General features: G+C 49.8%; 1 pseudogene; it reads right to left on the minus strand.

The window, feature by feature from the left end:
• Window positions 1-952: 952 nt before the first annotated feature.
• LOC140699707 (OTU domain-containing protein 5 pseudogene) lies at window positions 953-2522 on the minus strand (annotated as a pseudogene).
• Between the last annotated feature and the right edge of the window lie 3215 nt (window positions 2523-5737).

A 5737-nucleotide genomic window follows, 5' to 3' on the forward strand; every position in this document is an offset into this window, starting at 1 on the left:
AGAAAACTACACATATTTCAGATATACACTTTGATGAATTTTGATGGATGTTTATGCCAATGAAACCACTACCACAATTGAGATAGCTAACAGTTCCATCACTCCCCAAGAGGTGCAATTTTCAAATTTCCAATTTATCCCTTCCCACCCCATTTCCCCCTGGTAACCATGAGTTTTGTTTGCTATGTCTGTGATTCTGTTTCTGTATTTTTGGTAAATAAGTTCATTTGTGTCCCTTTTTTTAGAGGCCACATATGAGTGATATCATATGGTATTTTTCTTTCTCTTTCTGGCTTACTTCACTTAGAATGAGGATATCTAGGTCCATCCATGTTGCTGCAAATGCATTATTTTATTCTTTTTTATGCCTGAGTAGTTTCCATTGTAAATATATATATATATTTGATACATGTATATGCATGTATGTAAAAATATATAAATAAGTATATATATATATTTATGCCACATCATCTTTATCCAGTCATCTGTCAACAGACAATACCATACTGTTTTGATCACAATAGCTTTGTTTTTTGAAACTGACATTTGGTTTTATTGTGCCAAAGACATTACAGATGGTAGATTTTGTTGACACCTGCAGGGCACGAGTGCCCCATTTGCTCAGGCTGCTTCCATTCCCCACACTCAAATCCTGGGTGGTGGCCATGATCCTTAAAGGTGCCCCCACCCCAAAAAGACTAGTGATGGTGGTGGAACCATAAGGAATGCAGCGAGGTCAGTCTCATTGTCCAAAAAGCCCACTTGACACCTGCCCCTTCTTGTCCCTGTCCCTGGCTCACGCTCTAGACCCTGCCCACCTCCACAGAGCTGGAGGCCAGGGACAGCAACCACATCTTTGTGCCCCTTCTGTGCCCCATGGCCTGCATGCCCCCAAACCAGAGATGCCACCTTCATAGAGCCAATGTTATAGTCTACGTCACTTTTTGATTGGTTGATTTTATAAGATAAAAGTGCATTTTAATAAAGAAAAATTCAACATTGAAGGCTCAGACATTTTTGGGGGTACTGGGAAGGGGATATACCCACTTCTTCCTCCCACCTCCCTGGCATCACTGTGGAGGTGGGGTGACAGTTTTCTGATCTTGGAAGGAACTGAGGGCAGGGAAACTTCCCTCTGTCTGAATGTCTCTCCTCAGGGGCTGCCTGGCTGCCAGTTGTTTTGTCTCTGTGTGCCTCTCACCTACCTTCAGCACCCTTGCCCAAGTCCCCTGTGGAATACAGGGATGGCGCCGTGCAGGGGGCAAGAGGGCACATCAGCTGGCGAAGAGACTGGTGGCGGTTGTGGTGGTAGCGATGAAGGGTGCATGGGGGTGGGCCAGCCAGAGGGAAGCGGGGAAGGAAAGGAGGGAAGAGAGGGAACAAGGAAGAAGGCGAAGGGGAAGAAAGCCAAAGAAGGTGGGGTGGCACTGGAGGGCAGGAGTGGTGGGGGTTGGGAGACGGTCTCCAGTCTCTGGGTCTCCATCAACTCTTGTCTGGGGGTGGGTCTCTGTGCACTTTGTTTCTCTTCCTACTGTCTATGTTATTCCTGCTGGGACACTGCCAGCACCGAAGCTAGGGTCTCATCATCCCAGTCGCTCAGACTGTAGGCAGAAGGGGACATCTGCTGAATGAGGGCCTGGCACTCCAGAGCAGGGTAGAGGGACATGAGGGGGGAAGTAGCCCGGTCGGCTTCTGTTGAGAACTGGCAGCTTCTACCTGGTGCACAGGGTGAAGGAGGTTTGGCAAGAGCTAAGACAGTGCCCGGGGAAGGGGCCTGATGCCCAACTCGGCATCAGCTCAGGGTGCTCAGGAGACGAGGCTGAACTCCACTGCCGTGGGGACCAGATGGGTCACTCCTCCAGGCCACTGGAGGCTGCTGAGGTGGCAGAACTGCATGTGGCACTGGTTTTCCGGGGCTGGCTGGGGCCACGGACTTGGCAGGCCCGTTTCTCTTGATGCCTTAGCCACTGCAGGTAGGACTCCCAAGCCACCTGCTGCTCAATGGCCTCGTTTGTGGCCTCCCAGTCTGTGGTCCGCTGCTTGTCTTCCAGCATCTGCTGTTCAATCCATGACTCCTCCGATGTTTTCATGGCATTCTTCATCAAGGACTGCTCTGCAAACCCTGGTTTGAATGATGGCAGGCCCGGTCCCATGCCAACGGTGGCCTTGTTAGGATTCACCGAGTTGTAGTGGATATTCCCATGGTAGCTGACACGGATGGGTTCATCCGCATTTTGCTGGATGCCATGGAATGTGTTGATCAGTTCTGGGCTGCACTGGTACACCTCCACAGGCCGGCTGAACATCTCTTCCGTGGCCTGCATCTCAATGTGGTTGCCATAGCAGTTGTTCTTCCGCTTCCGGTTGATGTAGGTGGTGAAGTCCTCTGTGACGTAGTTGGAGAAGGAGTCAGCATTGTTCATCAGAGAGTCCACGCAGTTCATGTCCTGGTCTCCATAAACCTAGTCGGCTACGGCCAGGAAGAGAGAGGCGCCGTCCTCCTTCATCTGCTTGATGATGAAGCCCTGCTTGTCTCCCAGGGCCTTTTCAAAGCAGTGCTCCTGCTGCTCCGCCGGGGGCGGGGTCCGTGGCCTCGCGCGCTGCAGCCGCTTCATACCCGTCCTCGCTGCGGGAACCTGCGGCGGCCTCCTCAGGCTCGGGACTGCCCTGCCGGCCGCGCCCGCCCCAGGGGCTTGCCGCCGCCGCCGCCCGCTGTGCCCAGGCCCCGGCAGCAGCCGCCCTCGCCCGCCACCGCTGCACCCACCGCGTCCCCCCCCCCCCCCCGCCGCGGGCCGCCGCCGAGACCGCCGGGGCCCCCGCCAGGGGGAGGAGAGCCTGCTGTGGCCGGGGGCCCGCCCCGGCGCCGGGCGGCAGGGCCAGCGCCCAGCGGGGCAGCAGCCCCGGCAGCGGGCCCCGAGGCGGTGGCGAGGCCCGGGGACCGGCCCCCACGGCGCCCGCGTCACGGTCGTGGTCGCCGCCGCCCACGCCTACATCCCCGCAGCAGAGCTGCGCGGGGGACAGCGGCCCGGGCAGCGGGGCAGCGGTGGCGGCGGCTTCTTTGGGGGAGAATAGTCACTGTAGCAGCAGCGAGTAACCCCCAGCAAACCCGGCGCCCACAGTAGCTTTGTAATATACAGGTGACCCTTGAACAACACAGGTCTGAACTGCATCGGTCCACGTACACGGGTTTTTAACACAGATGTGTGTTGCAGTGCTGCACAATCTGAGGGCGCTGCGCTGTGGATATAGACAAAGGAGGACCACCTGCATGGAAAATTACATGCAGATTTTCCACCGTGTAAGGGGTCAGGGCCCCTAATCCCGTGTGTTGTTCACGAGTCACCTATAGTTTGAAATCAGGAAGTGTGGTGCCTCCACCCTTGTTCTTCTTTCTCAGGATTGTTTTGGCTGGGGAGGGTAGAGCTCAGTGGCCCGAGTACGTGTGCATGAGGTCCTGGGTTCAATCTCCAGCCTCTCCATTAAAATAAATTAAGTACATCTAATTACCGCCCTGCCCCCGAATTACTGCTTTGGATCCTTGGGGTGATTTGTGATTCCTTGCAAAATTCAGGATTGTTTGCTCTATTTATGCGAAAAGTGCCATTGGAATTTTGATAAGAATTGCAAGGACTCTGTGGATCCCTTGAGTGGTACGAACATGTTAACGATATTAATTCTTCTAGTCCATTTATTTGTTTCTTCCTCAATTTCTTTCATCACTGTTTGATGGGTTTCAGCATGCAGATTTTTTCACTGCCTTGGTTAAATGTATCCCTATGGATTTTATCTTTTTGATGCTATTGTAAGTGGGATTGTTTTCTCAGTTTCTCTTTCTGAAAGATCGTTGTTATCATATAGAAATGCAACTGATTTCTGTATATTGATTTTGTCTCCTGCAACTTTACTGAATTCATTTATTATTTCTAACAACTTTTGGTGGAGTCTTTAGGGTTTTCTATATATAGTTATCATCTCATCTGCAAGCAGAGACAATTTTACTTCTTTTCTGACAGCAGTATTCTTTCAAATGCATGGGCTGAATTCAAGGAAGGGACATGGGTGAAAAGGCGTGACCCTCTGCCCACAGTATAAGACTGAAAAGATAGGCCCCTTCTCTGCAGCCGAGTTTCAGGAGCATTTAAAATAGAAGAGTTCATCAGTTATTCAAGGGCATGGATTTTAAATGCAATCACTGTATATGATTAGCTGTTTGATCTTCTGTGCCAATGAATTTGGAATCTAATCTCTGATTGCACAAAATAGAACACTAAGCACTTTTTCCATTGAGGGCGGCTGTGGTCGTTTATTGGTGGATGGATACAGTGGTCAAATTACTGCCAGCGGCCAAATTCCTGACAGCGGCTGTAGGTAACTGTCAGAGAGAAAAAGGAGGAAGAAAGGCGCTGCTCTTAGGAGATACTTAGGTATCTTCCCACTCGTGTTGAAGACTCAGTTCAGGTGTCTTCTTCTGAAGACACCCCCCCCTCGCTCATGCCAGGTGGAACCCATCGCCGCCTTCACCGCCCACCACGGCGCTCCGGTTGTCTCCACGCCTACTTCTCTTGCAGGATTACAAGCTCCACGAGAGCAGGGACCACGTCTTATTAAACTTTGCGTTTCTATCACAGTGCACAGGGCCAGGCATTCGATAAATGAATAAATGGATGAGCTGCCAATTAAACTCAGCAAAGGCCAGACTTACAAATTAAGGAGTTTATTTATTTAAATATTTTTCTTTTTTTAATGTTTACTAAGCAGCTATTTTATTTGGGGGGATAATTAGGTTAACTTACTTATTTTTTAATAGAGGTCCTGGGGATTGAACCCTGGACCTCGTGCATGCTAAGCACATGCTCCATCACTGAGCTATACCCTCCCCACAGTAAGCAGTTTATTTAAATAGTTGTTTCCTATGTCCCTGAAGAAAAATGAATGAACCATTGATTATATTAACTTATCAGTCCTTTTCCAAGATTAACCTTCAGTTAAACCTAATTTATTTTTTATAGGTTGGGTAGTGCCTTTCCAGCCCTATAGACAGAGTCTTGCAATCACCATTGGAGAATTCAGAGCCATAGATTTTGTGACGCAGCCCCGGTTTGCCAGCTGCCTGGTAGACACCTGTGTAGAGCAAAGGTGTGTGAAGTCAGAGGATGAACTCAGGGTTCCTGAAAAGAAATGCAGCCCAAACCCTCAAATTCAGGTAGATGACTTGATAACAGTATTTAAAAACATATGAATAACAAGTGAGGCTTCACGTATGGACCTTAATTCTGGTTTTGGTTTACAGCATATCTACGCAGTTTTTTTTTTTCTTTTTAGTCTTTACTGGGAGATAAACTTCCTGAAGACAAGTGTATCTGTGTGTTACAAAGTTATGTCCCCAGCAGCCTCAACAGTGCCTGGGAGGGAGAAGTTACTCACAAAACACTTCCTGAGTGACTGCGTTCCTATGTGTGGGAGCCACGGGGAGAGAAGTTTGCCGTTTAAAAATCATGAGCTAATTTCTTGTTCTTCCCCCCAAATGTCAATGGATCAACCATGAAAAGAGCATAGATACCATCGGTGTGAAAAGTTTTATGGTTTTACTGTCATGATTTTTAGCCCCAAAAGAATGAAAGAAACCCTCCAGACCTGGAACATTCCCCCTCAAAACATGCTCCGAGGGTTCCCAGGGGAAGTCTTTCCCTTGGCCGCACAGGAAGCGCGGAGGTGCCTCTGAGCCCTGGGCAGCCCA

This window comes from Vicugna pacos, chromosome 11 (assembly GCF_048564905.1).
Source record: "Vicugna pacos chromosome 11, VicPac4, whole genome shotgun sequence".
In the NCBI taxonomy this organism is placed as follows: domain Eukaryota; kingdom Metazoa; phylum Chordata; class Mammalia; order Artiodactyla; family Camelidae; genus Vicugna; species Vicugna pacos.